Consider the following 21,019-nt stretch of genomic DNA (forward strand, 5'->3'; position numbering starts at 1 on the left):
AGGAAGCTCTGGGCTGGGAAACAGGAATGGATATTTTATATACTCCAGCGCCATCTAGCCCAAGGAAATAAAATTTCACATTGAACAATGGCTACTGAAGGACACTTTTTAGTGCTAAATGTTAAGTCCATAAATAATTTCTGACCCTGGATGAAACAGCTTTTGGCTTATTGTATGACATTTAAAATTTTTTTTCTACCCTATAAATGCAGCTGAGTAGAATAGAAGCTCCTGTGAGAGCCATCTGCCAGGGGAAATAACTGGCATATGCTATTTTCATTATTTCTCATTCAAACTGAAACTCTAGATAACCTGAAATAATGCAAAAAAATGAAAACCCAGGACACGTGCATTTTGTGGGTGTTTTGGCAGAAAATGAAGAAGTTAAATAACAGGAGACAGGAAAATAATAAAAAGCAAAAATTCCAATAATGAAAGAAGGATCTTACCAGACTTTCCATTGTGAAAATTTGTTATAAGGGGAAAATCTATAGTGTAGTGTATTATTTCTTTCCTTTTTTTTTTCTAGATATGTCAAATGAATTTCCTCACTATTCAATACAAAGTTCAATTAACTTGTACCAGTTTGAAGTTTATCTAAATTAAATATCTGGGTTTGGATAGAAGTGATTTTAAATCCACTAGGGAAACTAAGAAAGGCTTCCGAAATTCTAGAAAGCTTCCTCATGATGATGCTCAGTTTAGTCAATTCAAAATGTGATTGCAGGTCTTCTAAAATGCAACTCTTCAAAGACCACATTGCTGATATTGTTCCACTGTTTTTCCTTCACAGTCTATGTTCTGTAATTTTTTGAGGATTTCCAATTATAGCAAGTGAGAATTCATTTTAATATAAAGTAAGGCCACATCTACTTTAGAAAAGTATCACAGAATGAATCATCCTGTTTATTGATTATGAGGAAGTTTACATAACTACTTTATCTTCCACTGTGTACACCTCCATTTTCTAGGACAGATCTGTTTCTTCAAAGACTGTACTTGAGTTAGAACATTATCAGAGGTAATTTTTTGTTTGTTTGTTTGTTTGTTTCTATGAGAACAGAATTTTCACAATAATTTTTGGTTTTTTAAGCTTCAGGCATGTTTTTCCATGCAAATGATAACCTAAATCCAGGTATGAGATGCATTCCATAGCAGTGCTAAAAGGTGGAGCTCAGTGGGCTCTGAGAAAGCCAGCTCAGGATCAGAAATCATGTAGATCCACTAAAAAGGGTTCTTAAAGAGTCTAATACAACCTTTCCTTGAGGTAATTCAGAGCTACTTTAGAGCCGTTTATGAAGACACACTGCAACTCTTCGGCTGATGGATAAAAGCTTCTCTGCCAAGAAAAGACACGTGTTGCTGCTGCATGAGCAGTTGACAGTAAGAACACCCACAGGACTTTTAAATAGCATCTTTCTAGTTCTTTCACAATAACACTAAAAACACACTGGTGCACAAATGACCCAGGACTGTTGAAAAAACTGGTCAGAAGGCTAAAAAACAGTAGAAATTTCAGCCAAACATGGATCAATAAGAGGGACAGGATTTCCTTTGTGCCCTACAAGCTCATACCAACAGAAGTCTGCACTCACCTACAAGAGCTTGGCACAAACAAAGCTTTCCTGGGCATGAATTTTGACCCAGGCACCCACTGTGGAGCAGCAGTACCATGGTGTTTCACAACTACCCAGACATATTTGTAAGCTTTTTTTACTCAGTGCACATACAATCCTACCTGAGGACCTTAATCACACTCACCTAGCCAACTACAGGTTACTCCTCCCTTTTACTTTTGTTATTGTTGCTAACCCATTTCAGTTAATTAAAAGACAGTGATGGAATTTAATATTTACCTTTATTTGATGGTCAACATTTTGCCCTTTCAAGCTAGAAGTTGTTAGGATGTGTATGGTGCATGTACAGGTGTGCATGTTTCTGTTTGTACATTTGCAGAACCCAGAATCAAAACAAGTCCTATAAATATCATCATATAATTTGCTCTATTGCTGTGCCTTTGCTACCCTCCAGCAAAAAATTAAATTTATTATAAATCAATGTATATGCAGCAGTTACAAGGTACAAGTTAAACTTCTTAATAATTTTTGTTATTGCTACTTACATTATCAAAAAATTGCAATTAAATAGGGTCACATTTTTCCATCAAAAGTTGTCAATTTTAAGTATTAAGTCTTTATACCATCACTTATTAATTAGAAGTGCTGCATTCACACATAGTACTAGTGTACCATTAAATGTATATAATGTAATGTTGGATGGAAAAGAAGGAGGAGCTCTATTTTGCATACACTCAATGTCTAATTAGGTTTCATAATTAGGCTTTTGACCCTGCTTTCAGCTGGGAGCCTGAATTAGCAATTGAATTTCTGTTGGGCAGGTGACCCTATTTGCAGTGTCACAGCCTGAGCTTGAAGAAACATTTCTTTGGGAACCCTTGCCTTGTGTTCTACTTGTACTCACTACAACTCCCTGGGAGACCCAATTAGGGTAGGATCAAGTCTCTCTTTCACCAAAATCTCTCCTATAATTTCAGAGGCCTAATGAGGCAGATCATCAGAAACAAGTTTTGTAATGTTACCGGGGAGGGGTAGGTGATTGTAAAGGGTATCCAGGGACAGGAGTCATCTGTACAACTCAGTACTTAACCTAAAAGTGACAGATTCTCCCTCTGGAGTCACAGAGTCATAGAAAGGTTTGGTGGGAGGGCCCTTGAAGATCATCAGGTCCCTCACCAAGGGCAGGGACACCTTGCACTAGACTAAACTTCTTCAGACACATCTGCTTTCCCTCCTGACCACACGAGCAGTTTAAGCATTTACCTCAGGAAGACTTACTGATTAGACATCTAAAACATATTATGAAATCAGATGCCTTTGTGTGGTGGGTTTGAGCCTAGACTTGTTATCATCATATTTTAATTCATATCTCCTATAGGCTACCAGCATCTACTTTTCACCAATTTTGACATACTTACTCATTGAAAAACAGGCAGAAATAGGTGGAACAGAGAGAAAAGATAAGATGAAGCCTGAATTTAAATGACTGTCACGCATGAAAAATTGAACTTTCATTCTCAACAGCATCACCTCTGAATTTTGCCTTTAGAATTTACATTTTATCATCCTCATCAAGATCCAAAAAATGCTTCCCTTCTCTTCCCTTCCAAAACAACTCTAAACCTTGCAGCATAAAATATAGTATAGCCACCCAGGCACCAGGCATAATGAAATCTAGTAACAATAACTCAAATATGTGTCTCCTTGTCTGAGTCATTTTAGAGACATCCAGAAACATAAATATATGTTTTCCCTGAAAGGTAACAGTTTTCTCCCTTTTAATCTGAAATAAAATTCTGTCCCCATCTCCCAGGGAACTAAAGGTGACAATAAGAGCTTGACAACGTTCAGGAGATGTGCTTTTCACATTAACATTGCCAACAGCTGCACCATAAATACTAGGTATACAGAAAGTGCATTCAATCATTATAGGAGGTGCAATTTAAAATCTGAAATTCATTCAAATAAATCAGTAAAAAGAGTTAAGGGGTCTAAGTCTCCAAAACCTAAAATGTACTGCTTTTGTGTTCCAGCTTTATTTGCAAGGAGTTCTAAAATCTACTGGAACAAAATATTCCCCTTAATGTTCTGTAAACCACTTATGAAATATCAAGTTTTGTTCCGTTCATCTTTCCTTTTTCTGTGCTACTCCCTTGCCAGATGTCAAGGAGCTGATGCCAAATGTCTGTGAATTCATGGCTTACGAAGGGCAGGATTGGACGAGTGAAGGAAAATCATGCACAGAAGACAATTATATTACCCTACCCCAACCTCCTCTCCTTCATCATCACCAACACACAGTTGCACACAGAGAGCTGGGAGCCAATAAGAACATCTTGGAATTATTTGAGACATAGCACATGCTGTCAGACCTCTTGCATTCAACCCTGGAGATCCTCCATTCTGATCCTGAGGAGATTTGATATGATGGCAGACAGTGCATGCTCTCTGCTAGGTTTACTCTGCATATTGGAGACCCTAAAGGAGGGCTACAAGGATATTGATATCAACCCTTGCCAAAGGCACCCTGTCACTAAAACAATGCTTATGTCCTGCTGGCACACACAGAAAGTGCCCAAAAATCTGGAGAGGTGCCATGAGCTGCAGTAGAGATTCACGTCAACATTCTTTCTATCCTTACAGCCCCAGATGCTCAGTGAAAGAGTACAAGGAGCACACCAAGTGTAGGATGAAAAACCTTTCAAAATTCCAGCAATGAAAACATTGGAGAGTCCTGAGCCAGTTTGTATCCAGGACACACATTTCAGAGAGCACAGTGAGCCAGCTGTCATCCCTGAGGTAGACCTGGTGACTATTTCATGAGCAGATGGGAAATGCCATGTTCTTAGCAGACTGTTAACAAGAAAACAGCCTGAGACAACACTCAGTGAATTAATATTCACTCTCTACATTTCATAATAGGAGTCTGATCTTTACCACAAATATTAAAACCATTTCTATCAATTTACCAGACCTACACATAAGAATTTCTACTTTAGAAACCCATTCTTGAATGTCTTGTGCAAGATAATTGAGGCAATTTCCTAGTATCTCCTTTTAACAAAATTAGTTCCATTAAAAAGTGAAGATAAAGATGCTATGAACAGAGGAATGTATGGAAACTGCTATGAAATATAACTGATTGATTTCTAGTTTATTTAATAGACTGACATGTCTAATATATCTATGTCTAATACCAGCCTCATTTAAAAAAATGCATTGCCAAAGTTTAGCCCATTTTATAAGTCATAAATTTCAAGAATGACAACAGTTTCCCCACACACATTTTCTATGCTGTTCTTATCAATAACTACCATAGGAAGTTCAAAAAAAGGAGTACAAGATGAACCAGATGAAATACAGAAAAACAATTCCCAACCTCCTGCAGTCCCACAGCATCAGGAAAATTTATCCTGCAGTCATCGCTCCATTCTCTTCACTTTTGTAAAAGTTACCATTAAGTTACATATTTACAAATCTAGAACTAGCCCTCTATCTACAAAAACAAGCCACGGTTTAAAAGTCACCCTGATAACTCTCCTGGATCACTGAAAATATGGGTAAAGATTAAAGCAGAATGAAAACATATTAGAAATTGCCTCTGAAAGAGTCCTTGGAAAAGTGCATTTGCAAACAAAAGGAAATTATTAGGAATTTCTAATTCCCTATCTCCCATTCAGTGTTCCCTCTTATTGAAACTGGTGCATCTAAACACACCATCTCTACTGTCTGACATTCTCTTTCAGTCTCCCCGTGCAACTGAAAGGGATATTCTTTTGATTTATTTTGCCCTTTAGAGCCTATTACTAAGTACCTCCTAAAGTCCCTTCTTTCCTGTATACATAAATGTATCTTTTATCTAAAAAATATACTTTTTTTTTTTAATGGCACTCTACTTCTCTGGAGAATTGCCATGTTTTAATCCCAATCTGCGACTCATCCCCCCACAGCTGCTTCCTCATTTACTTCCTGGTGGGATTGGGGAGAAAATCAGAAGGGTAAATGTGAGAAAATCCATGGATAGAGGTAGAAACAGTTTAATAGGTAAAGCAAAACCCATGCGCACAAGCAAAGCAAAACAAGGAATTAATTCACCTCTTCCCATGGGCAGGCAGGTGTTCAGCCATCCCCAGGAGATCAGGGCCCTTTCACGTGTAACAGTGACTTGGCAAGACAAATCCCATCACTCAGAACATCCCCTCTTCCTCCTTCTCCCCCTTGGAATGCTGAGCATGACACTACATGGTCTGAGATACCCCTGGGGTCAGTTGGGGTCAGCTGTCCCAGCTGTGTCCTGTCCCAGCTCCTTGTCCACCCCCAGCCTCCTCGCTGTGGGGTGAGGCACAGGAATGGCTCTGACTCTGTGGAAGCCCTGCCCAGCAATAATGAAAACATCCCTGTGTTATTGGCACTGTTTTCAGCACAAATCCCAAACAACCCCGCAGCAGCTACTATGAAGAAAATTGTCTACCTCAGACAAAACCAGCACTTTTCACAATATTTTCTATTTCTTAAGCAATTCCAAATGAATGAAATGAAAAACAGGCATATATAAGAAATTTAGGGTGCTTTCAACATAGCATACATGCTGCTGCATTTTAAATGACCATTTTATGAAATGATGCAGTCCTGTTTGATTTCGGTCACAGCTAAAAGTAAAATAAAGCCATTTCCTGCTTGATTTCAGTTGGAATTGGAGATAGTTTTTCAATATGACCCTCAGCAGTGCTCAAAAAAGTGGGGGAAAGAGGCAGATAAGGCACTGAATGAAATAAATGGATCCAATCTGAGCTCAGTTACTTCATAAGTTGATAGCACAGTGGAAAGGCAATGCACAACCAGTAACCTCAGCCATAAGAAACTTAATGATGGATGAAAATGAAAAACGTCAGGATGCCTATTTCTCTACGAGAATTAGAATCCTTTAAGCAAGTTATGAATGAAAGACATGTAGCTAAACCAGATTTTAAGCCAATTAGAAATGAATGAAAAATCTAATTTAAATGGACATCATCTTTCACTAATATTAGAAAAACAATACTTTCTACATTTTATTGGAGCTGTCACAAATTTTATTGTGACACCTGAACAGGACAGCAATTTTATACTAAAAGACAGTTTCCTCTGCTTAGCAAATAGTCAAACCCAACACTCAATTTAGAATTTTATTTCCTGTTGGTGAATCACTCATAATTTTAAATTGTTCTTATTACTTTCAACTATAATGGATGGATTAAAACAAAATATTATTGGTATAATCAACAAAAATAATTTGTACTTTGCTGCATCATTGTATCAAGTACAATTCTGTCTCATAATCAAAAACAGGAGCTGTTAACCTGCAGGGTGCATTTTAGCAATAAGGTGCTGGACTCCTCCACACTTCTGAAAAATTACTTATCATTATATTTTGGCTATGTAACTAAGTTCAGATCTGGACTGATACATCTAACTTACATGTTTTGGACATCAGTTGGCCATTATATTGCGCCACTCTTAAGAGTTACATTGCCATGTCCTCTAAAAATCCCCAGGTGAGACAAAATTCAGGTTATGGATTATCCTTTTTCTCCATTCCTACACGTATTCATGAAGAGTACAGTAGAGAGAAGCAAAAGAACTTGTGAAGTCAAAGACTATCACCTCCTGGCCTGGCACAGAGGTGGCTGTCCTCTTCAAGGGCCAGCAAGAAGATTCATGGGGACAAAATGTACATGTTTTTGAACATGTGAATTCATGGCTAAAGCTCTAAAGATTTCAGGCAAGGAAATCTTTAGGGCTTTATACTGCAGCCACTACACACAACAGCAAAGAAACAAGTCTTTAAAGCTTTGCTGATCCAAAGGTTGGAGTTCAGTGCAGAACATCAAATAGAGAGGTAAGAGGCAGCCTTCTCTCTTTGTCTCACTGCAAAGCAGCAGCAACATGATTGTAGAGACATACTCTCCTACTATAGTGATAGAACAAGGGGAAAGTTTTTAAATTTAAACAGGAAAGGTTTAGAATTATATTAGGAAGACAAACAGGTATTGGTGAGCCACTGGAACAGGTTTCTCAGAGAAGATGAGGATGCTCCATTCCTGGAAGTGTTCAAGGCTGGTTGGATGGAGCTTTGAGCAGCCTGGTGTAGGGGAAGGTGTCCCTGCCTGTGCCAGAGGGGTTGAATCAAGATGAGCTTTAAGGTCCCTTTCAACACAATGCTTTCTATGATCACCTATTGCTGTTCAAAATTATGATATTATGGGGGTTTCAAAAAATGACAAAAATGAGAACGGAGAAATGCCCTTCTGCATCAGAACTGACACACTGCTTACCTTGGAAGCTGTTATTGCACATTACAAGCAAAAAGAATGCCAGTAATGATGTTTCTGGTCCACAATTAAAAAAGGTTTTTAGAATTGCTGGGGCCTATGGTATAACATTACACTGAATTGTTTTAAAGTCAAGCAGAAACTGTAAAATTTATTAATTGAATCTGACAATGGTTTTGGTTTTTGCCAAAAAGCAGTAAAAAATCTTAATAAATAATAATACATAATAATAAAAAATGTTTCTTTCCTCCACTGGCTCTGATATGATAAATTTTAATGGACACAGAAAGACCCATATTATGCTATCTTTGGTATCTGTAATATCACTAAACAGAAGAACAGGTAACAGGTAAATTATTTTCCCATTTACTCTCTGTTTGAGAGTAAATGGGAAAATATTTTTTTTTCTCAAATAGGAATTCCAAAGCATAGACATTAAACAAATAAAATTAATTTTTTTGTTTGAACAGTTTATGCTGTCACCCAAAGGAAAATTTCATATTTCCATTCGTCAGTCACTATAAATTGTCTCCTCAGAAAATTAAAAAGTATGTCTTTTCCTTCTGAAAGTAAATACAGAAGCAAAAGCTTGGAAGAACACTGTCATTTGAGCAACTGTGTAAAAATTGCAAAAGGTAACATTTTTCAATTATTCAGTTTCCTATCAATGTTTGAAAATAGAAGAAAATAAAATGAAAGAATCAAAAGACATGGAAAAAAACCAAAAAGTTTGGAAGATATGCAGAAGGTTCTCTGATCTATTACCCAGATTCATGCTTGGTGCTCTGCAGCCCTGGGTTGGCTGTTCACAACTTCTGAGAAAAACCCCTCTAATTGCTGTCACATGCAGGACCACAATCAATGCTGGTTTAGATGAACTTGAGGCATTTAGTTGATGCAAAATTTCCTTACAGAGAACTTCACTGACTGCCAGTGCAAACTCCAGACTGGAACACACAGAAGCTCTAGCAGTGTCTTGCAAGTGGAAGGTTTAGTCATGGTTGGAAAAAGCAGCACTTGCTCTCCACGACTGCTTGGCAGCTGGAGATCACTACAGTACCATCTCCACTCCTTAAGCTCTTTACTAACTTGGAACTCCTCTAGAACCCCAGTCGTGAGACAGGGAAAAAGCTTTGGAAAAATGGATCTCCAGTTATCCTTCTTGAGCAGCACTGGAATCACATGACTATTGAGCTGTTTTTCTATCCTCATCAGGAGTTTTAAACCATCCCCCTGATCACCAGTTCTGTTGCACTGAGCACTGCAGAATACACTTAGCATATGCAAGGCTAATTAAAAAAAATTCTAATTAGTACCTTTCTGGTTTTGAATCCATTCAGTATCACATGTTGAGAATTAATTTTTTTAAAAATTAATTATGCATTGGTATTTGTCTCAGGTTATCACCGGACAATCTATGTAAAATATGATGCCTGCTTAAAGATAGGTCACCTATTAATTAAGAACATTGTGACCAAACTAATGGATGGAGGTCTTAGTAATTCATAATAACAGCATCAATGAGAGCCATGATGTGCATTTAAAAATAAAATGTATTAATGTGTACTTTGAAAAAATAATGGCATTAGAGAAGCATCCTTTTAATCTCATCAAGCCTGAGCCTTGTCATAAACACAGGTTATTTCTTTGTAGGACAAAATATTACCAGCTACATTCTCTTCTTGATGCATAAAGATCTACATTCTCAGCCTTGCACCTTTTGAGGAGGGACCATGACCTGTTTTATTTCTCAAGTTTTATCACTTATGTTTATTTGTAGAGGATGGGACAGAAGTATTTAAAAAGCAGTGAGTGCATTCCTGTTCACATTCTTCAGTGTTGAAGTTCAGAGTGATGTCAATGTAATCAGCATTCTTAATTATGTCCTTGAAATGCAAGAAGTTTGCAAATCACTTAGATGTTAAAAACAAAAGAAGAAAGGGAAAAAATCGGCAATGGGTATTTTGAAATAAGAATGCATTCCTTAGAAAGAAACCCTAATTTACAGAAGGTCCTGATTACAGCTGCTTTAGCAAGACCTTGCTTAAACAGAGAAATGATTTATGTGTGGCATGACCTTGACAAAGCTACTCCTTCTGCTAGGAGAAAATTGAAAATTAATATCTGGCAATGACACATTAGTGCTAAAACTCAGATCTGTGTATTCAGGATCCTGTCATTGTTCTTTTTTTTTTTTTTCCTGGGGCAGGGAGAAAATGTCTCCTGAGTTTCATTCATTTAAGATTCAAATCTCTCAAGTACAGAGCAGCACTGGAAGCTGCTGAGCACAGTGAATTTTTCCCACCATCACCACAACTGCTCCTTTTGGGAGATGAAGACTTGGCTCTTCTTCCTGCAGAATCACATCTTTAGTGATAAGTTGCTTGATCCTGCTCCTTATGAAGTCAAGGGGAATCTTTCTCCTGATTTCAGTAGGACTGTATTGAGCTCTCAGTGCATTTAGTAGGAGTTTCCACTGCATAAATAATGTGGGGTTTGCCACTGTATTAATTTTTTATCTTTTGTGTTTCCACATATTCTAAATTGAAGAATTCTATCAGCTGTTGCTAAAGTCAGTGGGATTCTTAGGAGGTGCTAAGCTGAAAGTTCAACATCCCATTTGTACCCTGTCTTTTGCAGCAGCCATAAAAATTTGCTAGGAGACTGGATTATGACAGTTTTGTGCAAGCAGATATGCTTAATGACTCTTTTAGCTAATCTGCACAATTGCCTCAGCACACAGGACATAGTTCTTAAAAATACTTGCCAGTGTGCACAGCAAATAGCTTAAAAGTTAAAAATCTGTAATTAAATACATGAAACAGGACTTTGGGGACACAAAAAGCCCAGCATACAATTAGCATCCTCTAAAGTCTGAGGTGAAACAAGATCATCCTATTCTACCCCAAGGTAGCTTGCATATTTCTACCATTTTACATATCTCATAATAATAGACCAACTGAGTGAGAAATAGAGTAACAGTGGGCAAATCACAGATAAAACTCCAGGAGAATTTATGACAGATTGCAACATAATTCCACCCTTTTGTTTATTTGTTTGTTTGCATTTTAGTTGCCAGACACTTTCACGGATCCATTTTTAATGCAAAAATTTATTATTTGTTCCTTTAATTGTTTCATAAAATATTTACCATGGTCTGTTTAAATAAAGGAATGACATCATGCATAAAAAATGAAAAATAATGTGCCTGTAATAAGCTAGAGGTTACATTTAATGAAACAATGCCCATAAATGAAATTTCATTGTGAGTGCTGATGATGTTCATTTCAGATGAATGCACTTTGTATTTATTAGTTTTAAGCGTGTTCATCCTCAGCTTCTGTAATCAGAATTACAATATCCACTCAGATGAGAAAAGTAATTAAATCATTAAGACATATTTTCTTAGGGCTGGGTGATTCTGTGGATATGCAACAGTTGGCTGTCTCCTGCCCTGAGTCCTTACTGCAATAGATTAATTGTTTCTCATTATTTTCCAGAGGGTATATATCCTCACAGCAATAAGCAGATAGAGTCTGAGAAAAGGCCAAGTGCCTCACACTCACTTCAGTGGTTTGTGTGTCTATCTTTAGGCTACCAGCACAAAAGGCAGCAGATTCCTTGTGTCAATGCCTAGGGAGGGTGACTTGCCACAGCACACGTGAGGCAAGACCAAAGAATGGCTTTTGGACAATGTCAAGGTTTTGCAGATATTTGACTCTGGCTACATTTGTTCAACCTATACTCAGTGCATCAGATGTGAAGTTGTACATAGAATTCACTTCACATGCACAGTTTTAGTAGAACTAACTCCACAGAAAGATAAATTATCAAGTTTTCATTCATATATTCAAGTACTCTTCCTTAATATGTTGCATTTTTCCAGCACATGCCATGGAAAAGTTCAGGAGTTTCATAGTCCTTTAAGGTTTACACAAGCACCATAAATTATTTTAGGGCCTTTTGTCCAGAATGCACCATGCCTATTAAGAATATTATCATGTGTCCCTTCACAGCATCAGTCCTGTTCCATAACAGCAGAAAATTTCAATCCTTTTTTGAAGCATGTTAATAGCGAAAGGAAAATATTGAACTGATTCCTGTCAAGATGGTCATCTGAAGAAAAAGTGGAGGTGTTCAAAGGGTTTTTTGCCTCAGTCTTTAATAATACTGACAGATCTTTGGTTGCCCAACCCCCCTGAGGTGAAGGACCATGAGTGAAGAAAAGAGAATTTTCCATTTGTGGACACTGAAATTGTAGAGCATAATCATAATTCTTCCAGTGATGATTATCTTCTATGGAAAATCTATGTGATTTATAATACTTATGTGCTTTAATCTTTACTATTCTACATGACCGTGGAGAGTAAAACAAAAACAAAAAATAAAAAATGCTTTTAATATGCTATTAAGGTGCTAAAAGCAATATTAATGCAGATAGCATGTATACTGTGTAATTTTCATTTTAAGTGCTGGACTGGAAACTGTTTTCCTGTGCCACAGAATACTTCCACAAGTTTAAATATTCCAACTCCATATGAAGACAAGATAAAATTGTGTGAGGAAGGGAGGGGAGAGAGAAAAGTCTGGCGGACACATACTCAAGAAAGACAGTAAGACCATTGACTGGGGCTTTAGCTTAGATGAACCTGCTCCTGTCCACACCAGGAGCTTGAACCAAGCACACTGAAGACTTGAAAGTGAATGTTCTTCAGTTTCTGACCTATTGGCTATTCTGTGCAGTCAGTGTTTTCTTTTGATGAGGGACTCCCTTCTGAGCCTAAGAAGCCATTTTCTGATTGAAGATTAATCAAAATTTAATTTGATTCCCAAAGCAGCTACATTTGCTGTGTTTTGTCACTAAAAGCAGTAAAAATCTCCCATACTTGACTGGAAAAAAAGGAAGCTGGTACAGTTTTAGAAACCTTTTTTTGTATTATATTTTAACATTTCAGTGGCAGGGAATTTAAAAGTTAATGGCAGCAGATTACCAAGTATTTTGTTCCCCTGCTAAGAAAAAGAAAAGCGAGGGGAAGAGCCCTTGCCTAGTAAGTTGATTTTTAAATGTTCCAGTTCAACTTTGAAGTTCTTTCAATGAGTTGAATGTTAGTGAGTAAATATACATTTTCTGTGAGCTTTGTGTTAAACTAGGCAAGCAAAAAATGCCTTTTCAATCATGTATGAGTCTATTTTTTCCTCAAACTAAGAAAACCACTGATTCCTTCTATAAAAGAACCTATGTATGAAGATCTGAGTTTCAAGCTTTGAACATTTGCTGCCGTTCTGTTCAAAAATTTTTTAAAATGTAGTTATATATACTTTTAAACAATGGGAAAAGTGTTTTTTCCTATAAGTCAAAAACAGCTGAAGGAATTGCATTCCAAGAATTTTATCAGCTGCTCAAACATACTATTTTCTCAGATACATACCAGCATGAAAAATGGCAAGCTCCTAAATGAGTTCTTCAGAAAGATATCCAATTTTTTAGGCACTCAATTACTACATCTATGACCAGTGGATTCTATTAAAAGAGCAAGATGCTGGGCAAAATAATTGCATTAGAGAATATGCCCTACTTTTAGTCATCATTTTGACATCTGACAGATACAAGGCATTGATTTGACAGCGAAACTATGAAATCTGACCATTAGAACTTAATTTCTGACATTAAAACAAGAAAATAACATTGTTATGGGGACAGAATAAGTCCTCTGATCAATATGCACCAAAAAGATGATCTTCCAGAGGGAAAATTATTTAAAACAAATTTTACTAAGATATCTCTATGTTACTTTGTCTTTCTTAACTCATGTTTAAATCTGTTAATGTGGATTTACCTTAAACCTTTTATAACTTGCAAGTAGGTTATCTGAGATTTTAAAAACTGCTAACTAAATGATACCACTCTTTTAGGGCCATAGATATAACTAACCTTTGTTGATAATTTTGGAATGTGACAGAAATATTTTTACATTTTACAAGGAAGTTAATGACTTGTATTGTGACAACAAACAGTTTTAAGATAGGCCACTGTTTTAAATGTTGTGAAACTCCTCATGATTCACCACAGTGAAAATTCTTTATGATCTTTTTTCATATTTTTGAGCTGCTGTGATGAAGCTGTTACCTTTGCAAAGTAAGAAAACTACAAGAACAAAGGAACACACAACTCAAATATCTACAAAGGGTGAGCTACACAAATGTGGTGACCAAAACAAATAGAAAACAGATGGTTAAAGGGTTAAAAAAGGAGAGTACACAAGGAAAACTGCATGTTGTTGGAGACTTGCACAATAAGGAATGTACCACACCAAGAAAATGTAATTGCAATTTGGAAAATGAACCTGCATCCATGTCCATCCCTTAGTGTGACTGAGGAATTCTGAGAGGGGACAGCTCTGACTGCCACAATAATAAATAAAGCACTTTTGAAACTTGTAATTGGAAAAAAATTATAATAGTTTTCCTTCAAGAAAAAACAAAATGCTGATTCCCCAGCTTCCACTCTGGAAGGTTCCTGCATTCCCTTTCTCCCAGTTTATAAAATGTTTCCATGGCCACAGTTGGAAAGCTGAAAAATCCCATTGAAATTTTCTGAAATGGAATTTCCCATCAGTTCTTAACCACAAAAACTTTGTGGACTTGAGTTTTTGTTTTGATTAGGAGTTATTTTCTTAACACATTTTTTCAAGGGAAATAATTTCCATCTTCTCATTAGTCCTAATAAGGAACATCCTGTGGCTTAAAAAAAAAGCATTTAATTTCTCATTAGTCTCTACAATATGAAAATGTGCATTCTGTATCATTCTTGGACCTTTCTACTAATGTAAGTCCAGACGGAGACAGGGGGAAACTGAAAATGCTGATACCTTCTCCTGAAGGAGAAAGCACTGTGTTTGGTGTGAAAATAACATTTTATATAACAGTGGTAGGAGTTTCTCCACGGTTTTGCCGAGGATCCTTTGTAAGGCTATACTTATACAGCTAGGTCAAGATTTCACTTCTTATATTTATTCTGAACTGCATCCATATATACATGACAAGTAACACAACACTCCCATATTTCTCTTTAAATTTTAAAGAGAAACATTGCATTCATGGTGAAGAAGCAATAACTGAAATATTTGCTCAGAAAATTATTAATTTAATAAGTTCTGCCTTTATGTTCATGGATGAAGTGGTCAGAGAGATTAAGATTACCATATTCATACTTACTCAAAAAAACAGTTGAATGACACCAAGCCCTAATAACTCTATTTAAATTATTTTATTTACAATTTTATAATATTTTGGTACAAGAAAAATAGAAAGCATTCTTCAGAATTTCAGAAGTAGATCACTTGAAAATTGAGAGAAATTTCTTCCAAAGGCTGTTTGATCTGTATGTAATTGCAATGGTTGGCTGTATCAGCTTGAAAACTAAGACTTCACTACTGCAGCTTCATGAATAATTATCCATATCATGCAACAAATACCATTACTGCTTCCTGACTATGTGACCTAATTGTGCTTAAACTATTTCCCACACTGGCAAAAATAACAAATTAAATAAACCTTTTGTGAAGGTTTACATTTCACCAGCTCCAAAGAAAGTTCTACTTGAACAAATGTTCCCAGACAATAATGGGAGAACATGCTGAACTGAAATCTATCTGGACAATTTTTCAGCAGCAGATTTCCATACTACCCAGTCATCCCTGTTAGTTTGTGGCACACAGTGTCTGACAACTGAAAAAAAATGTAAATTGCTCTATACTTGTTATGAACACTCCTCCAGATTTTGTTCAAAAGCTGTAACAGGCTGGGCTGCTCAGCATAATTTTTTGAAGCATTTGCAAAGCTGGTACGAGATCCTGCCCTCTTTCCATATGTATAGCCCTCGTTTGATTTCCATGGAAGAAATGCCCATTTAGCTACATGAAGAAAGTCATTTAAACTCAACTCCATTTCCCTCATCTCTATTTTTGTCCCATTATACACACACCCTAAACTGAAATTTTCAGTCTTGGTTATTATTTATGGAGAGCTATCAGGATTACCTTTTACAGCTGATTTATAAAAGTAATCACCTGCCTCAGACCAAAATGTAGCACTTGAACTTAAAATGCTGCTTCTGATTTGAAAGATGTCATCTGCTTGAATAAAATCCTTCATTTGAAGCACAGAAAATCTTTTTGTATATAGAAAAATATTCCAAAATTAATTTAAAATTCAGAATATTTCTTTTATTGAGACCACTAAAATATGTACACAGTTTCCATTGAATAACTATGCACATATTTTAATTAATTTTATAATGAGATATGTGGATTGTAAAAACATATATGCACACATTATTCCATTACCTGTCATTTGAACTAGTAATACTCAGGGTTCAAAGTAGATGCTGTTCTTCGAGTGCATGCTTATGAGAAAACTAGATTCCACTGCAAAGAGAAGCATTACACTATGCAAAATTGATTCAAGCAATGTAAAAAACATGCTCAAAATCTGTCTCTGAGATATCAAGGGCAGCTTTCAGACTCTGTACAGAGTTCTGCTCTAATGCTCCCTGCTCTACACTGCCCCTGGCAGAACTGTAAACTGCCTGCCTGGGAGAAGGGACAAAGCATGCTATCTCTGAAACAGGCAATTTTTGACCTCCACTCCCAGCTTTTCAGGTGGTTCCTTGTCCTGCTAAACCTCCAGGAGTGTTCCAACGGCTACACCTTAATTTTTACTTTATTCTTGTCGCTGCTTTGGGATCTGAAGAACCATCCAAATGGTAGAAACAACCCTTTTGTCATAAATCAAACAGGCAGTTCGACCATACAAGTTTTACATGTGGCTTATTTTTCTTCTCTATAGACAAGTCTGCATTTATTATATAACAGAAGGTGGCATTCCAGATTGTTTGCAGGATGTAGACACCAGGGTTTCGTTTTTAGCACACTTCATAAGTATTTTGCATAGACAGATGAAGATGCACAACACAATGTAAGCAAAAGCAACATTTCATGCCTTTATTCCATAATTAGACTTAGCTCTTAACAAGTCACATTCTAATTCCCACCAAGCAAGTATGAAGAGGGCATCTGATCTCAAATACCTTATTCATGCAAAGAATAGGTTCAGCTAAAGTGCAACAATGAATAAAATATGGGGAACGTATTTCTGAAAGGTTATTTTACTGTGTCACCAAGTTAATTCTGGCACAAGATGACTCAAACCATCTGCAGCTTGAACAAGAAGAATTAAACATTTTGACAGGCCTGAAAACCTCATACTTTGATTTTCCATTTTTTAAAATCCCAGTTTAATTCCACTTCACTCCTCCTTTTTTTTTTTTTTTCCCCAATGCTCTTCTTGCCATTATCTCTCCATTAAATCCAAGTGCTGGAAATCCCCCACTGTGTGACACTTTCAACCAGAGGTTGCTCAGGTTGATATGAATACATGGTAGTTATTCACAGTCTTGCCCAGAACTCAGGCTCCAGAACTTTTTGCAAGGCTGACTTAGAGCAACCTTAACATATTACCCATGTTTTGTGTGGGTTTGAAATGCAAATGTTTACTTTCTACTGTAACATAAACATGATTTGTTATGCAGGGCACTGACACTTCTTATCATACCTCTAAGAAATGGTATAACTGCCGCTCTTAAACACATTTCTTAACACCAGGATGCTTGAAATTTATACTTTGGATAACAACAATGTACTACAATGAATGCATAAATCAATATGCACTGATCCTCACTTGAAAATTTAGGCTCTAATTCAGGGGAAAAAAAAGCGTTATATTCTTCTGTTTAAGAAAGCATTTAAATATTGTCTTCTATGAGGATGGAATTCCTAATGCACTTAGAGTGTGTCACTGCATCCCATCCTTATGGGTTTTTTCTTTCTTTGTCCCTTTTCCTTGCCATCTGCCTTTCAGTGTTAATTACATTTATCTGTCTAAAATTTTGCCACATGCTGCATTTTTTATTGAGCCAAATGATACAGTGCACATGCATTTTACTGGCGAATTTATGGCTAGAGGGCCCTCTCTTTTTTTCTGTCCTTTATGGAGAGGAACAGTTCTAGTTTTAATGCTTTGGCACATGAGCTTTAATAGCATCCATGCATCTGCTCCTGAGCTTCTCACTTAAGCTCCCTGTGTACTGTCCAAGATGGAAGCTATAACAAAGAGAGAACATTTCTCACTACTCCATTTTCACACTTGCTTCTCAATCCTTTTCCTGACTGCTGATCACATAGTTCTAAAACCTGACAGTTAAGTGAAGATGCACAAAAGGCTTCTCCATCAACAAAAAGGCCCAAGCTTTCAAACAGAGAGATGAAACTCAGATACCAGACACTGTCCCACCCAAAATTCATGTCTGCATTAGGAAGCTTAGCCTTTCCTACTGTTGAGTTTCTGGGCTCTGCATTTATGAAATTATTTCTTTATGCTACTCTACTTCCAACATTTAAATGCCAACATTATAAATATGGAGGGAAAATAGGAACAGGCTCAGTCAAACAATTATGGGCAAATAATTTTATTTTTCCATTAAAATCTAAATTACATTATTCTAAGGTTTATTTGGGGGTTTATTATTTTTGTGATTGTTGCTTAATTTGTAGCTGGTAGATCCAAAATGCTTTTCCAAATTGGATGCAATTTGTGCACTAAAGATTGTTGCTTAATTTGTAGCTGGTAGATCCAAAATGCTTTTCCAAATTGGATGCAATTTGTGCACTAAATAAAAAGGCAGTGTACAGTTTTAAGAATATTCCTTAAATGTATAGACCAATCCAATAATAAGTTTTAAGGAATAAAGCCATTAAGATTTTGTAATCTCAACCAATTTTTTTTTTGCAAACTATTATATACTTCTGTTTGAATTTAATCACTTGCTAAGCAGCTAAATAATTATTTCAAGCTAATGAGAAGTAGTTTTGAAGTTGTTAGTATTAATGAGAAATCACCATATCCATATTAGTGCTGCATAGTACTAAATATTTGATACCTCAGTTCACATTACTGCTTGGAGGATACTAACAGCAAACAAAATTATTAGTTTCATTTTGTCAGATAAAGCACAAGTTTTTACGGTTTTTAAAAGCAAGTATTTTCAAATGAAAATAAAACTGTACATCATTATGACAACAAAAAAATACCCCAACCAGTCTCCAGATTTAGAAACACAATGCTGTATACTTGTTTTAAGCATTAAGAGAAGGAAGGACAAAATCATAAGAATTCAGTAGCAATCTGGAGCACTCAACACTTCCTAGGAGATTTTCAGCTCTGTTTAGGCACAAGCCCTAGAGAAATTGCTTCTTTCTTCCATGCAAGATCTGCCCTATTCTCTTCCAAGGAAAGGAATGCATTTTTTGCACCTTCAAGATTGAGCTCATGGTTCCTGTTCATTGGAATTTTAAATCTCTTTCACTTTTTATTGTTTTTGTGAAGTATTTGGTGTGGTCAAACAGCTTTTCCATTAAGCTAACAAGAGTGATTAGATGGCACTTCTCAGGCTGCCAACAATTCCACAAACCCCAGCATCTAAAAATTCTGGAAAACATGAGCATGAATGTTTCCGGTCCAAACAGCGTTACAAGGACAGCACAGGAAGGCAAACAGTGAGCTAAGATCTCCTCTATTTATAAATCACCAAAATTCTCACTGCAAAAGATATCTGCTGATTTACACCAGGTGAATATATCTGTAGAATGAACGTAATTATCTTTTGGTAACATTATAATTTTTCTTTTAATGTTCTATGACAATGATAAACGCACTCTCATCTCTTTCTGTGCAATCTGCAGAAGTTTATCCCTCAATATCAATGACTCTCAATATACAGCCTAATGATATTAATGACTTTTTTCTTGTGATCCAGACAGCATGCCTAGGATTAATAATCTTGCATTTTTTCTAACTTTCTGAGGTTCAGCTTATTCACCTCTGTGTTTCTCACATGTTATGAAGGTTACATGCTAACTGTCTTTGGCAGTCCTAGACAAGCTTCTCAGGGCAGAATTTTCCAGGCAGTGTAGTTTCTCCTTCTTTTTCAGTTTAGTTGTGGTTGCAGGCTAACTCTGGCCAGCAGCTGAGCACCCACAGCCACATGCTCGTTCCCCCGCAGCAGGATGTGGGAGAGAATCACAAGGGAAAAAGTGAGAAAACTTGTGGGTTGAGATAAACACAGTTCAATGGGAAAAGTTAAAAATAAAGGCAAAAGGAAGCAAAGAAAAACAAAATCAAGGAAAAAAAAGCTGTGCTAAAACTCTAATCCCCCTCCTCCAGCAGACCAATGCCAGCCAGTTCCCTCGTTGTAGCAGCCCTGACAAAATTCCCCCACTCTGCTTTTACTGCTGAGCATGATGTCCTATGGTGTTTGGTCAGCTGGGGTCAGTTTTCCTGACTGTGTCCTCTCCCATCTTCTTCTGCACCCTCAGCTTCTTCACTGGGGGAGCAGAGTCAGAAGCAGAAAACGCCTTGATGCTGTTCACTAATAACTAAAACTGTGTTATCAGCACTGTTTTCATCAGAAATCGAAAACAGCACCATACAAGCTACAATGAGGAAAATTAACTCAATCAGCTAAAAACAGGACAGTGGTACAATCTGTGGTTGGCATGGCTATCTCTACATTCCCTGAAAAACTATTTCATGGTCTATTCAAACTTATTGTAAGGATGTTTTCCTTTGCTGTAATCTTCCACCAGTAATTCTATTGCCTTTTCAAAAAAAATTCTTTAAATTCTGAATGTCTTTCCAAGATTCAGTCTATCACCTCTACTCCCACATAACCTAAATTTTATGTAGCTGGCACTTTTATCTGCAATCACACTTCCTGTGGCCCTACAAATATTTTGTTTCTTTTTGACAGAAACATTTTCTACTTTGATATTCTTGGTGAATATGAACTTGTCATTACACTTGACCTGGTCATGTTTTTTACAGCACTCTCAGCTACCCAGTAATTTTACACCTACATGTTTCTATGGGTAGGCACTCTGTGATTTGTCTAAGAGAAACTCTGTCTCCTGCCTTTCAGGCACAGGATACTATGACTCTGCAATATTAATGAACCAACCCATGACAATCCTCTCCATGCCCACACTGGAAAAGCTCCCTTGCTCTCCAACACATTCA

The sequence above is a fragment of the Molothrus aeneus genome, chromosome 3 (genome assembly GCF_037042795.1).
Source record: "Molothrus aeneus isolate 106 chromosome 3, BPBGC_Maene_1.0, whole genome shotgun sequence".
NCBI lineage: Eukaryota > Metazoa > Chordata > Aves > Passeriformes > Icteridae > Molothrus > Molothrus aeneus.